Here is a 15,507-nt window from a genome sequence, read left to right as displayed (position 1 = left end):
TACAAGCTAAATGAAATTCTTACTTGGACGTCTGCTCCGTTCCGTTCTCGGTAGCCCGCGGCCGATCGTATAATCAGTGTGGGGGAATCGCGAAATGGGACATGTTTTGCAATCACTCCAAATCCTCGCCACGACGAGAACGCAAATCGCAGTCGCTGAACGAGTTGACGGGATTAGCAGCGATCCGACTCCGGTCACTTTGTTGTAGCTGTGCTTGTCTCGTACCGGCTGACCGGCCGGTCGGCCGCTGCGCCGTCGCGAGGTGATAAGTAATGCGATTTGCAATTAGTGGCATTTTTATGGTTCTCGCCTCTTTCCACTCTGGCGAATGGCCACTTAGTGTAGTTTGAACAGTTTGAAAAGCTAAATATTTACATTGAAGATTGATTTAGTAGGTGCTGATGCTGGATACTTTCTGGATGTGACCTTCCACCATTCAACATCGATTTTGTGGCACATTTCGGCGCTGCGGAACATTCTAGGTTATCGTATGAATCACCCAATTATTAGCAATCAAATTACCAAGCTCCTCCTCCGCTAAAATGATCGATGGGTGATGGAATGGAAACACCATCGACCGGGAGAGGTGTTGAAATCGATCGAGCAAGTGTATCCTCGGGCTGCTCCTCGACATCACTAGCTTGGTATGCGGTGGAGCACCAGGCGGTTTTGCAGAAGCCTGTACCGCACCCGTAATGGGTGCCCAATCTTGGGTACAATCTCGATACTTTAGCAGCAACAGCAGCAGACTCGCAGACAGGCAGAACCAGCAACCGAACACCTATTGCATCCGCTGCAGGCCATGGCAGACCCAATGTGATCATCGATCATACTTTAGTTCGGTCTTCGCTGACTGGGTCTCTGGCGAATGGTTGGAATTGCAAAGTCGAGAGATCCAAGAGGATCGTTGGCATCGATTTGCAGACAGCCTGAAGCAGGCGCGAGACGTGGCGTCGTCGCGATCGTGCCAGCGAATGCTTCAACAAAGTAACAGCCCGAAAAGCGCGTTAAACTGGCAGCAGCCTTTCGCCCACCGTGCTCGGGCTGAAACTCGCGCACAATGAGCCAAAATCGATCCATCGCCAAATCGCCAACGCGCACAGATTCCGTGCGTCCGTTCCTTGACAGAATGACCACCACATTCTGGCTGTTCAAGTGTTCTCTGCCTTTTTGGGGGGAAGGTGATGCTAAGAATAACTCACCCTCTCCCTGTTAGATGGTGAGGTGAGTCCGATGATTCACGGCGCGGTGGTGGTCTGGGGTGGTTTCCTCCTCACTCCACTGCTGACACCTTAGCCGACGCCGGGCTGAGTATTGCCGTAAAAAACAAGTTCCTCTTCCAGCAACTCAAGACGTTAATCGCCAGTTCGGCGAACCGCCGAATTCATTGACACCATGCTCCGTGGTATGTAGTAGTCCCCGTGGGGACACGGGCGTCCTCTCTAATACCTTGCAGATCGCATTTGGGGCCGGAGCATTTGACGGCTTTCATACTTTGACGCGCTCGTGTGCGGTTGGCACATGTGGGCGAAGAGATGACGACTCGCGTGGTTTCGGTTTTCTTTTCTTCGTCTTTTTTGCACAGCTGCCAGCTCCCATTTTCGGATAGCTTTCGGACACGGCGATCCTTGTCATCGGCGTCACCAGCGCCGGACACCATGGCAACCAAATGGCATTTTTCGGTTGGCGCGCTTCGATGCGCGATGGGGCGAGGTCGCGAAACAAAAGCGCAACTCACATCCTGTCTCTAAGCCCCTCCGGAAGAGCGCGAGTGCGCCCCGTGGACACTCCTTGAAGTTGCGATCAAATTACCAACATCGGCAGGTGGAGGCGTGCGAATGGTGATGATGATGATGAGTCAGTGAATGCGTTCTCGTGGTCACATCATCAATCGCAAAACAATCGCGCCGCCTCCTCCTACTGGAGTGAATGTTTGGCAAACCCCCCCCCCCTCCCATCCCCCTCCTCTCGTTTGGTTCCCCACCAAAAATGCGTGGATTCGCACGACCATGATGATCTCCGTCCGTGGCTTATCGCGACGGACACCTCTTTTGAGCTTGCGCGTTCTCAATGGGTTTCTGATTTTATGAGCAAACTTCACAGCAAGCACCAGGCAGCCTACAGTGTCGCTACAAATGAAATCGTGTAAAATGAGTTTTTATCGATTTATGTGACGGCATAAATTACGGCAATTTGTTGTTGCCAGCGGCGATCGATCGATTGGTTCGGTGCGATGATCGTACCACCGTGTGAAACTAGAGTCAACGATAGATCCTCCCCGTTGACTGATTTTGGCCGGCTTTATCGCTTTGTTTTATGCTAATTTGACCATCGTAGGTGGATGTGATTTTTTTTTTCTTCAAGAGACCCTCTATCTCTCTTTCCTGTTCTTTGTCGGTGCACGCAAGTCCAGGTCCGCAACATACAATAGCCCCCAAGAATAGCGCGCGTCTGCTGAACGATGGAAACGTCGAAACAATTACTCCCATACTGTTTGCTTTGGGAACTGCGTCCTCACCTTCTTCGTTTCGATCGGTTCGGGCGCCTATAGGATCCAGAAGAGTCCTAAGAGTTCGGTGGGCCCGAGCCGCGGCTGCTACACGTTCAAGGCAAACGACCGACAAACGGAACGGCTGCGGTCCTTGTATTTTTTGGGAGTACCTTCTTTTTTGTGGAGTAGGTAGGATTGTACACCCTTTGCGAACAAAGATAAACGGTGCGAGCACCTAACACCCGCCCGTACCGAGTGTTGTCCTCGAGGAGGAGCACTAGTAACTGAACGATTACCAGCGACCGAAGGAAATTTACATACTCCGAATCCGTGGTCTCGCAACGCCTTTCACAACGCGCACACAGCAACGCGACTCCCGTCCCGCGGTCAATGTCGCGGCAACCTTAACGACGAACTGATTACACGTCGATACCACCGTCGAGTGACCTTCAAGGTCGTCAACCGCTTCACGCGCGGTGGTGACGGCGGCGGCGGCGGCGATGGCGAGCTTCGCGCTTGGATGACGTCGATATTGTCGCGAAAAATTTTCTCCCCAACCTCGAACTTCTCCAGCCATCCGCTAAGGGCAACTTCGTCCGCCCCTTGACTCACCGTCGAACCGGAGTTGTTTTTGTTTATTTATTTCGGGAGCGCGCAGGCGGACGACGCACGCACGCAGCACCACTGGCTCTGGCAGTTTGCGCATAATGTTAGCGGTCTCACGAGGTATTACTTTGGCGCCAGCTAGACCCAGCTTGGGTAGCCTTCATCGGCGAAGCCAGAAGTCGATAAAACGACTGCACGAGATAATTATAGTCTCTCTTTCTCTCTCCTTCTCTACTACACTCCGACAGTACTGGCGCCTCAGAAGCGAGGAGTCTCCCGCTGGACAGTTCAGATCTTTAAATGGGATTGCTGCTGGGTTCTAGGGTTGGATACTTGCCGTCTCCGTCAGCTTGACATAAAATATGGCTAAAGCAGCAGGCGGCAGCCGACCACTTGACACGGTTCTCCCGCAATTGCCACCACTGGCAGGATTTTCACTCTTCTCACTCACCTTCCCTTCTCCCTTCCGAGAGAATGGCCTTCCGCGGTAGAAGATGCCCAAATTTGGCACTAGCCAAGGGTCGTGCATAATCCCCCCCGCGGGAGCGCGAAAAGGGGAGAGTAAGAAGCCTGCAGGCTGTCTACGAAGCGAACTACGATCGAAGCTGTACAGCCTCAGCTGATAAAGAGCTTCTGACGAGAACGAAGGGGCGAGGATGTAGCTATTATGTAATGGTGCTTGGTGCTGAACGTCGCTGGCACATGCACGCGCCGGCGTTGATTACACTTGGCCACAGGGATTGGAGGGTTCGTGGCAATGGCGTTGATGTCTTTCCGCACAGTGAGTGAGCTAGAGCGGTACGCAGCGACCAAAAACTGTTCGGGTTCGTAAATGTGCGTGTTGCATTTAGATAAATAAATGGAGGAAATTGTAATCATGATGCGGGACATTAAATCATAATTAAAAGCGTATATCGCGGCAGCATATTAAAAGCAGTAATGCTTTAAACGATTTACTACACGATCCGCGATCTTTGGGGGGCAGATCGACCTTCTTTACGCTTGCACACCACTTGCCGTGATATCGTGATATGTGCTAATTGCAACGTTCTGAAAATGATGCCGGTAATCATCGATGATATGCGATGCCAGGAGCAGCGCAAGGTCGTTAAATGTTACATCGGCTTCTTCATTGAGCAGATCGTGTGTGTGTGTGTGTGTGTTTGGTTGCGCTTGTGCGTGATTAAGATCAGGCGAACAGGCAAAGGGTGCCTGCCTCTGGTCGGTTGTTGCTGATCGTATCGTCGCTGACAGGCGCTCGATGCACCCTGATCAGCATATTAAGATCTTGACGAGCGCGAATGAGGAAAACGGAATGTCAAGCAAGGATCGTGGAGAGTTTGAGTCAAGATTCCACTAAATTAAATCTGGCGATTGTTGTTGTAAGCTGCGATATCCTGTAAGTGATCGAACGGGAGGAGCTGCACAATGCATTACAGTTTGTCCGATAACCGTTGTGCGACGTCAACGGCTTACGATTGCGCCCGGCGTCGGTTCTTAAAGGCGCTTTCGAATTCGTTGATTGCAATCGCTACCATCCGCATCGCTCAGCGCTAGCACCAGCAGCAGCTCACCGAGGACGCTGCGCGCACTCTCCATAAATCAACGGGCACCACACCCTAGGCTACAGCGACGTACGACGACGACGACGACGACGACGGCGACTGATGCAGCATGACAAAACGATGAAAAACTGCTCCGTAAATTGCTCATAAATAGGATTAAACGAGTGTTCGGACCACGGGGGTTGGGGAGAATGTCTGTATGTGAACGCGAACGTGAACGTGCGCAGACGGCCGACATCGGGGTCAGTAGGGTTTGCGAGCCCCGCGTACACGGTTACGAGACGCCGCCAGAAGCGCCAGCACTACCAGCGGTGCCCTGACAGTACTCGCAGAAGATGATGCTGATTGAGAGGAGAAGGATAAATTTGTGCCAATAAATAAATCTCAAATCGTGGCATCCCCGCATCGTTATCGGCTCGATTGTTGAGTAATGGCGCGTACATTTTAAGCGCTGGGGCGCCACCGTCAAGTTGCAATCGAGCCGCGAGATGATATAAGGAGTTCTAGAGAGTGGTCAGCGTAAACACGTTGCAAACGTTACAAACTCAGAACCGTTGCCAGCGGTCTGTGGCCTTTGCGGACATCTGTTTTGCATTTTAATGGAAAGTAATATAGATAAGCCATAAGCCTCTTCCAGCCAAGCCAGTCTCGGCCAATCACTTCCTCATTGTCCATTGACTGTGCGAGGTGCGCATTACTCATCTCAGGCATTTTGGGGAGGATCTGCATTATGGTCCAAAAATGGCCTTCCACTGCAGCCTTGACCGCTTGAAGCGCGTTATGCTTCTCATCATCCTCATTCCGTTCGGAATGAATGGTGACTTTAATTGTGGGCTGACTGGTTGTTGTTGTGCGCCATGGTGCGACATCGGGAATTGGTCAGCAGAAAACTGTGTCCATTTGTGAGTACCACGGCCAATGATGCGGCCTTGTGATGCGAGGGTTGACTGCGATTAATCGACCAATCGACGGATCACCAACAAATGTGGAATGTAGATGGCCTGTGGTGCCAGTGGTGGTGGTGGTGGTGGTGGTGTTGTGCTGCCAGCTCAGTGCAGCGACCGATGATCTCTTCCGCTATGAAGATTACCTTCAATAGCATCGTGCGCCCCTGCGTGTATGACCTATCGAGTGGTGCATCAGATCAAGCGTATACACAGGCATTCGCACGTCTGACAGTGTCCAGACGAAATTCCGAACAGCGCATTGCCGCAACATTACGTAACCGATCGGGAACAGAAAGTGAGTTTGCAAAGCTGGGAATTGTAGTCCTCATCACGGCCAACCCGGCGTGCTAATCCGACAACCTGATCTTCTTGTACCAATCAGTCGAGTTCGAGTGTTCACGCAAGATGATAGCTGAGGACTTTTGACTTGTCTCACTTGGGTGGTTTGCGGTCTATTTTCGTGATTTACAGTGCTCCGACAAGTGAAGTGGAATCGCGTCTAGCGTTCGGTTCGCTATTCGATAACCAGCAATAGCGGCGAATGGACGCCAGCGTTTGATGACTCAAAAGGAAGGAGTACTCGTCGATGCCACTCCCTGGTGCCTTGGAACCAAATCCATTAGACACCATATTTGCCATCACATTCCGGAACATTTGGCAATGTTTGAGTTCACTTTCAGCATAGGCTAATTTCTGGCTGGAATGTGGCGGAAAGACCCGGCGAGAAAAGAGGAAAGAAATTTGCTGAACAGAACACCATTAGCAGAGCAGATTTGACGCGAGCCCGCGGTGATGTCATGTGTCGTCTGGCGTGTTGGTCGATCAACAAATCCAACTCGTCTCTTCGCGACCGGAACTGATCTGCGGCGATGCCTTGTGATCGGCCGTGTGTAAGTGTGTGTATGTGCGTGTGGTATGGTATGTATGTATGCTTGGAGCTGCAGCCTCAGCCGAGTGTCCGGTACGATCCGGTGGCGTTGGCGCCATGGTCGTTCGCTTTCCTTAAAAGGACTTAGCTCGACTTGATCGACTGTTGTGCACACCGCCGATCATAATGCCTCGGTTCGGGTGGTGGTGTCCGTGTGCCCTTCTTGTCAGTGATCTCAGTCCGTGCGCGTGGACTGTGCTCACACACCACTATCTGGTCGTGTTGGATTCGCTCTCTCCAGTCCGTGGCACTTCGTGGCCGGTCCGCTCCCCTCGTGCCAGTTGATGTGTATTTATGTGCGATCATCATGGAGGACAAGGGCAAACGTCCACCTTCGGTCGAGCCTTACCTTCGGATCGAATGCTGACTCCGCATTCCCGATGCGATTTGGCATCGGTCGAACAAGTCGACTTAGTCGACTTCTTCCCATTGAGGTAGGTGGTGGTGTTGGTGTACGCACTATCAACCCTGAAATTGCTCCCGTTTCTCTCTGTTTCTATCATCTCTTCAAATGCCTTCTCCCAGGTGATTTGCCAACTACCAAGTACCGGATCGGATAGGACTTGATTTATTGACTTTTACGTGCAAGTCAAGTACGCGCAACGCACACCGCCACTAAGTACATAGTAGGATGCCCCCGGGGGGAGATTTACCAAGTCCCTTGGTTCACCCAGGCACCGCGACACACGCAGTACAGTAAACGTACTTGTGATCTCCGCCGTTCGACCTCGGCCACGGTACGCAGTATGTATGATTGGGCTGGCAATGGGCGCTCCGATTTTTCGTCGCCCGAAGCGTCACCCAGCGTTCGTAAAGGTAGTATAGGTACATATTTGCATAGCGCGCGCGGCGCACCGCACCTCACAGGGGATGTGAACCTGCTAATTTAGCTACAAATCACATCGAAGCAGCAGCCCCAACATCGATCTCGACCGTTTGATTGAGTTCGGTGCAATCTGACACCTGGTCATCTTACACGCATCGTAATGGGTAGCTTTGGTCGTCATCGTCGTCGTCGTCGTCAGCCTAGTTAGCCGGTTAGCCCAGTGTCTAGTATTTGATTTGTTGCCGCACTGTAGACCAGACCAACAAGTGTAACCTTATACCGATGGCCACCCGTGGTAGCCCGTGATCGTGTTACAAGGTACCGCTGGCCGTGTTGGCTGGACAATTATCACCTCATTCGGCAGGACAAGGCAATTGAAGCGGTCTCGTTGAGTGGAGCATAACTGAACCGATTAATTGCGAATCAGCTACATCTGGTGTCCCCCGGGAGTTTAGTGGTCCTATCCATCATAAGACCGATTTCCTCGGGATATGCATCACTTCGAAGCACGTGATGTGCTTTACACACGTCACGCAGCTCTTTACAGAATCTGCCATATTTTTTTGGATCCGCCTGCGCCAATGTGTAGGCGGTTTGTCAAACTCATCGGTCATTCGCAATGGCCGAAGGGGAGAACCGTTGTTCGCTAATTAAGCTACGGGCCATATGTAACTCCTAACGGTTTGCCTAAGCCGTTGGCGGTTGGATGATGGATGATGATTTGCATAAAGCTGGCCGTAACCTCATTACAGGATTGGCATCGTTACGCAATGGGTTGTGCTCTCCTGCCAACAAACACAGCGGCTAAGATCGTTTCACTTGATTGTGATCGAGAAAAAAATAAAATTAAGGGGAAAAGCTACACCCGAGCAACGAAGACCAAACCATCAATGGCCATCGGTTGGTCACCGTTTGAAAAAAAAAAGAAAGAAAGAAGAAAAATCAAACCGAATCCAGCATGGACATGTTGACGAGCTGTTTTGCCGGCCTGTGGTCGCTGTCAAATTTTAATAACTCCCAAGGAGTTCCTTGAACCCGTATATGTCAAATCCATTCCAGACGGCGGACTGCAATAGCAAAAATAGCGGTCGAACTAGCGGCTGCCGCTGTTGTTGCTGCGGGCACCTCTGCCTTCCTTCGGCCTCTGGGAGCGGTGGTGGCCTGCGCAATGCTATTTCCGGTCCAAAAACCTGTGTCGTGCAAAAGCCCGAGGGGAATGCCTCAGTGGCGACCGCACAGAAATGATGTCACTCGTCCACCAAATGGAGTGTTGCCGAGTCTTCGTCGTCGTCGCTGCCGGTCGATCTCCGAGTGTGCTACGCCAACGCACGCCATCGATGAGTGCGCGATACGCAGCGCGCGCCGCACGCACCGTCGAAGCGAAGGTCCCACACCCCAACGGACCTGGACCATTTTGTCAGCACCGTTGTCACGCGGACCGCGTGTCGCGCTCGTCGGTGGTGGAGTCGGTTAATGAACGATTTAGGTTCTCGGTTTTCACTCTGAATCGCACACACGCATTTGAGAGTGCGTCGCAGTAGCCGCAGATCCATTCATAAGGCTAACCGTGCAAACTGCTCGGTTGCTACGGTTGCTACGGTTGCTGTGGTTGGTGTTGTGGTTGATTAATCAGCCACTAGCATCACTAGCTTATCGTGAGTAGGCCGCGGAAAGGGAGGTGAACCGGATTGGTTAGCTCGCGAGTAGTGTGGGGGTTCCTGGGGCGGCAGCCAAGACCTCACCATGTGTCATTGTATGGGAGCTTGATTAGCTGGTGCGCCGCAGCGCGTTTTTTTCGGATCCTGAGTCGCTGGGATTGAAAAATATGAATGGGCTAGAGCTTTCGTCATCCAATTCTGCTGCTGCTGGGGCCGTCCGCGGTCCCTCATTCGTATGGTCGCTAAGCTCTTTAAAGCTTCCTCCCCTAAAGGGGCCCCTAGGAATTCGTTGTGAAGAGCCTATAAGATAGTTCCATCAAAGTGTTCTATTAATAGTGTTTCGATCGTCAAAGTGGTTTTTCTATTTTGAGAAATATTTTGAACCCAACTCATTGGCATCTGTCAGCTGCCTTTTGGTATGCGTAAACGCGATTCAAAATGCGCTTCTTTCCATGCCAAACGTATGAACTTATGGCGCGCTTGATCATCAGCATAAGCCATGTAACCTTCCGCAGCATTATTCCGCTTGATCCGCAGCCACTAAATCTTCGTTTGGGCGCCCCGCCAGCTTGTGAAACAATGAGCGCTTATTAAGATTACGTAGGAGCAAAATGGTGAATTAATGTGTGAAAAGAGGCAACGAGGAAACCGCAGAAGAAGTGAACGACGAAGAAGAAGAAAGAGGAAACTTGGCGCAACGCGGGGAGACTCGCTGGTATTTTGACACCCAATAAATCCCATTCATCATTGCGGTTCGTCCTTCGGAGCTGCACTGACCTTTCCTTCCAGTCCGGACTTTATGGTTCACTGCAACAAATTGGTCACGGTGCTGCTGCCGAGCCGACTCATAATGTATGATCTCGCCCTGGTACTATGCCAGTGCTATGAATCGTATCGTTCAAGCAAGCTGAAAAAGGAATGCCTGGGTTTTGGGGCGGCATTGTAAGAGGGATGACTAGTTCGCAGACCTCGATTCCAGTCTGCACGGTCGCGCTCACTCTTGGCGCCACTGAATAATCCGCACCCGGTGTGCGTGCCAGTGTGTGTGTGCGTGTGTGTACGCATATGTTCGCATAAATTACTGGATTGGAATAAATTAAGTTATTTACCCAGTAAAAGCTCAGGTTGAAGGCGGTGAAGCCCGATCACGATCGTGTTGCTCTCTGCTTCGTGTCACACTCCCCAGCCATTGGACAAAAGTAAACTCCTCGATCCATCGGAACGTTCGCGACGGAACGCACTTCTCCTGCACAACACAATACCGCGCGATCTTCACAAACAATGCTGCACCTTGCTGCACTTGACTGGAGATCGCGGGGGGCAGCGCTTCGTCGTGCTGCTGCTTGGAGCGATAAATTTAATCGCGTAAGGTTTGGCGGCCATTCGATGGCCCTTTCAATGGAGGTGCGCTTCCAGCTAGGTGTCCGATCTTCCTCCGGATCCATGGGAGGGTGGTTTTTGCGTAACGCCTTCTTGAATTGTTTTTTTCGGGCTGCAACTCACTCGTTCGACTGTGCTCGAGACTCCAAGCCAAGCCAAGATCCTGTGGCTCGGTGCAACAGGTTGCACCGTAATTGAATGATGCTGGATCTACTGGCTACGCGAGCGCTACGATCCGTGTGGGCGCGTACGATCGCGTACAGGTCCCAGGGTGTTACAATTGAATGGTCCATAATTGTCGTTGCTCGCTCGGTGAACTCACGATTTTCTTCCCTCCCCATCTCCCCATCGTTTCTTGAGTTTTCGTGGGTTTACGCGTGCAGCGCGGATCGCCGATGCTCAGAGGGTAGAACGAGTGGGGGTAGGCGGGCGAATTTTTAAAGGTCTCGATCGCAGTGACGCGATCATGTGCGCATGCGATGCAACCGGGCGTTGCAGCGTTGTTTGGATGTCACGGCATTACTGCATCATTATCCTATTCGCGTTTTGGAGGGGAGGGGAGGGGAGGGATGGTGGACGACCAATTGGAAATCGTTCCGATCGATAGGTTAGCGAGCGCTTCACACTAATTACATGTTAATGCCGATGTTCAGGGTCATACACTCTGCCTCTGGGAGATAAACTGCGGATGCGGCATGACATTGTTGTTGAAGATGGTAAATGCTGTAACAATATCGTTAGAGCTGGCCATTGACGAGCGATTTGATCTGTTCTATTGAGTAGTGTACGATAAAAAGTAGTACTCAGCAGACTATGAACTGATCGCTTACTTACTCTCTCTTTCTCGAAGTGATCTCTCGTCATCATGCTGTTGATTGATTACAGCTCCCCAGACATCGCAATCGCTCATCTTCGTTCCATTCCCCACGATGCTACCTCCGTTGAGCAGACGACATCATACCATCTAGGGTCTTTACCAGTTTATGAATCACTTCGTCAAGGCGTAGCAGCCATAGAAGCCATAGTCAGAGTGACTAAGGGTTGCACGACGTTTCGCCAAAAATGGCACACAGCTCCACGGATCCTCATCAACAACAACAACAACCCTGCGCCGGAGAAGGATCATCCAAGGTAATGTGCGACAACACGACACGTTGTGGCTGTGGTGTGGTCTTCCGCGTTCATTAGAGCTTGTGATGATGCCTAGGCGATTATGTCAGGCAGACAGGAGTTATGGTCCTGCGGCTGTCGATATCGTGGCAGATCCCGCGACGCTTCGAACATCCGATCCGAACGGGTCTCGGTCTCGGTTAACGCGATAGAATCCCAAATTTGGCTCATGAGGCCCCGGGGTTTCAGGGTCAGGGTACGCAGCCGAGGATGGTAACGTGCCACTAATCATCGGAGCCCTCGGATACTCCAAGATTACGCACACAGTTCCGCGCAGCTCATATTTATATGCTCCGGGTGTTACATACACACCGCACTGGCACTGAACCCTCCTCCTCGACTATGTGGCGGCCTCTCGAGCCAATCGCATCATAAATCCGTCTGACAAATAAACAAAAAGCCAAGGAGCGACAATCCGTGTAACCTTCACCAGCAGGCCCGGCTCACCGAACGGCTGTCGGACGAGGACGTGGCGCGAAGCGAAGTGATCCAACATCTCATTCCTTCTTCTTCCGGTGGCGTTAATCGACCGCGTGGCGATCGTGGCGGCGGCGGCGGCCCGCCACTAAACGCTCCATAAAGCTCCTAGACGAGACACCACGGTAGACGACGCCGACAACGCTGGCGTCGACGAGTACAACTGCCAAGTCCAAGTTCGCGACGGCGAACGTCACCGGTTGTTGGCCAACCGAGGTCGGCTGGTCGGTCACTGCGGGGTCCCCGCGGTGGTGGAAAAAGAAAGGGGAAAAAATCATTCCTTTTAGGGAAAATTCAAGATTTTTAGTGGTTATGCGCAACCGCGGGGACGGGGATCGTTGGGTAGTAGTTGGGTGAACGGGCACGGAAAGGTTGAATCCTTGTACCGCCGCCACTGCCGCCGCCAAGCGCGCGCTGTGTAAGGGATGATGATCAGTGGGGGAAGCTCGACTCGATCGCGACTGGTCCGAGCATGAGTGTTTGCGAACTTTACATTACTGGGTCCTCCCCTCCCCCTTTCTACGTCGATGTCTACCCTAGCCGAGGTAGACTGATAGTTTCCTGTTTTTCCGCTTTTACAATCGATTTCGCGGTCACTGGAGCAATGGGTCCGTGGTGCCCCCGTTGATGGCTTTTGTACAGTAGGTCTAGAGGCCAGATGATGACAAAAAAGCGAGCAACTGAACAACAACATCTCGCATCGGGTATGAGTTGTTTTGATGGATCCTCCAAAAAATTACGCAGCAGATAGATAATGGTTTGAGGCAAACTAAGGCCTCCCCATAAGGACATGCATGAGCATCTAGCCATGGCTACCGGGAGGTCTCTATACACACACCATGTGTTCTCCATGACAGCCATCAGCCATTCGATCCTCTGACAGAAGCTTTATTGCACGTACACTTCCCATGGTCAGCGATTTGCAACCGATGCCACCGTTGAAGGCTGCTGGTTGGGATGTGCTGCTAGGATGGAGGAAGGATCCAGCGCAAACCTGTCCTTCTCTCGTCGTTCGTTGCGTTGCAGCAAGCGAAACCCCTATGGAATCGGATACCAGAACCCCAGTGCACCACGCGTACGTATATCTTACCCGTCGTCTCATCAATGCAGCACACACACACACGAGCGCGCGCGCACAGAAACGATCGCATGGTGGTGGGTACAAGTTACTCATAAATTATGTAGTGTGAAGATGCGTATCTGCGATCCATCCAGCCAGATCCGGCGCCAGATTCGCTCTTTCGCACTCTTTCGCGCTCGGTATTTCTGGGTACATTCTCTTCGTACCTCCATCGGATCGGATGATCGGTGGGCACTACTCCACACCCTCCCTCCTACTTTCGATGGGATGATGTTGATGACGATGATCACGATGATGATGATGATGATCGAGGTCAAATTTCTCGTTAAGTTGTCGGTTTTTGTTGTTGTTTTGTTTTGCGAAAATAAGATAATTTGCCGCTTTAAAGCAGTGAAATCATCGGAGAGGAGCAATAACTCTTGCATCTTCCAATTAGTGAGCGTCAGGCAAACGTACTCGCGCGTGTGCACACACAGGCACACACCCTCGAGGTATAATCAATTCATGGTGCTTTTTAAGGAAAGGGGTGGTCGTTCATTTTGTCCTTTTAATTTGTTGGTTTTTTTGTTGTTGTTGTTGTTGCGCCTGTTGTTTGTTTGCTTGCTGCTTGCCCGTTCGACCATCGGCTGCGTGACAATGGCACAAGCTTCGGAATGTCAAGGAATGTCTGGCGGGCCAATAATATATGGGGGTTGCACAATTTAATTTGATACCAGCAGAAGTAGCAGCAGCAGCAGCAACAGGACTAGCCAATCTTTTTTTCTGTATAATTGTTGTAGTTGGAACAGTTTGCAAGGAAGAAAATCATTTTGAATGGAGCATGCTTTATATCCATTAGCGGTGTCAGCGATCAATTGTATCCCGCGAACGATCGTTTAGAGTTTCTCATTAGTTTTGAAATGTCTTCATGAAAGTATTGAATCCATATTAACTTACTTGAAGTATAGGACAGTATAGAGATAGAATTCTGCACCATCTTATCCTATAAATCAGGGGTTTTGTGGAATGCGATTGCACCATGGATTGATCGTTCATCGTTGGTAATGGAAATCACTTAGACGGCATGCTATAACATGACGACTGCTACACGTCGACGTACGACGCCGTCTACCCATCCCCATCGGCCATTTATATGTCAACGATCGACCGATGATGAGCAAATTGCGACAAGGTCGTGCCGGCGTCGGCAGCAGCGATGATAATTGAATTGTCGAAGGAATTTCAAGCAGAATACATATTAACCCAGCATCCACACACACACACACACACACACACACGGATGGAATAATGTTGTCACTGCAAGGGCAAGGAGAGGAAGCAAGTGCCAATGCCACCGGTTATCAGCCCCCCCCCCCCCCCTCATCTCTCGATTCCCTTTTACCATTCGTTTTGGGGGTTGCGTGAGGAGCCCCATGTACAAGCTATTATAACTTCGCGCGAAATGACCTCTTCCTTCAGCGACGGTTTCATAAAAAAAACTTAAAAACCGAAAACCCACCCGTCCCATACATAACCACCCATCCTCATCTCTTGTTCGTTCGCAGGATCTGTCCGTTTCTCTCATCTGGCACTCAAAACTCGCTCACCGGAGATCACCGAGTATACCGTCGCGAGTTCGCGAGCCGCGCGAACGGACGCAAGCAAGAGCAAAGGAATTGTGGCGAACTGTGGTGCAGGTGGAGGATGCGGCGGGGCACGAAACAGCTGAGCAGTAGCGCAGGCGTCATTGACGATTCCGCGACGACGGACCAGTTCGCGCTGCACCTGTTACTATTGCAGCGCCTAACGCACGCTACGGTAGGTCAAATTCGATCAAACCTCGACCCATCGGTCCGGGGGCGCGATGAACTAGCTCACGCCATCCATCAAATCCCACGACGATCGGTGAAAGTGATCCAAATGCGTACCAAAGATAGGGTAGGGGAGAGAGAGAGAGACAGATCGAGAAGGAGGGAAGTTGACTTTCGCGCATGCTGTCTCGAGCCGCGGCCTCAGAAGACCTCGCGGATCACGCCGATCGCGCTCAGCTTTGTTCCGAGATTCTCGAGAGCCTTCGCAGAGTGGGGTTGTGGGAAAGGGGAGGATGGAAGGAGTGTTAGTGGCGAGGACCTTGCAACGCCATGGTACTGTCTTGCTGTATGTGTGTATGTGTTCTGTACTTGTGTTTGGCAGTAGTGTGTGAAGTCCGCGTAACATATGTCCGCGATGTCGCCAGCAAAAGAGTGGGAAGGGGCTATAGAGAGACCTACACCGTGAACGGGCCACACGAGGGGCCGTGGCCACAGCTCGGTCACGGTTCTCATATCGGACCGAGGATTCTGGGTCGCCGATCTGACGAAAAGGTCAGATCGCGAGAGGAGATCACTTCGCATGTGTGG

At 51.5% G+C, this 15,507-nt stretch overlaps 1 protein-coding gene across 1 annotated transcript in view; it reads left to right on the top strand.

Annotated features, from left to right (window-relative positions):
• The window catches only part of LOC125948115 (FH2 domain-containing protein 1), a 54,347-nt gene that overhangs the window by 8,056 nt on the left and 30,784 nt on the right, over nt 1-15,507 (top strand). Inside the window, exon 3 of the mRNA XM_049673863.1 lies at nt 14,674-14,926. The gene's annotated coding sequence lies outside the window, so the exon portion shown is untranslated. The remainder of the gene's footprint in view (nt 1-14,673; nt 14,927-15,507) is intronic.

The sequence above is a fragment of the Anopheles darlingi genome, chromosome 2, assembly GCF_943734745.1.
Source record: "Anopheles darlingi chromosome 2, idAnoDarlMG_H_01, whole genome shotgun sequence".
NCBI classification, from domain to species: Eukaryota; Metazoa; Arthropoda; class Insecta; order Diptera; family Culicidae; genus Anopheles; species Anopheles darlingi.
The sequence above is the reverse complement of the archived record's forward strand: the minus strand, read 5'-3'. Positions and strand labels throughout refer to the sequence as shown.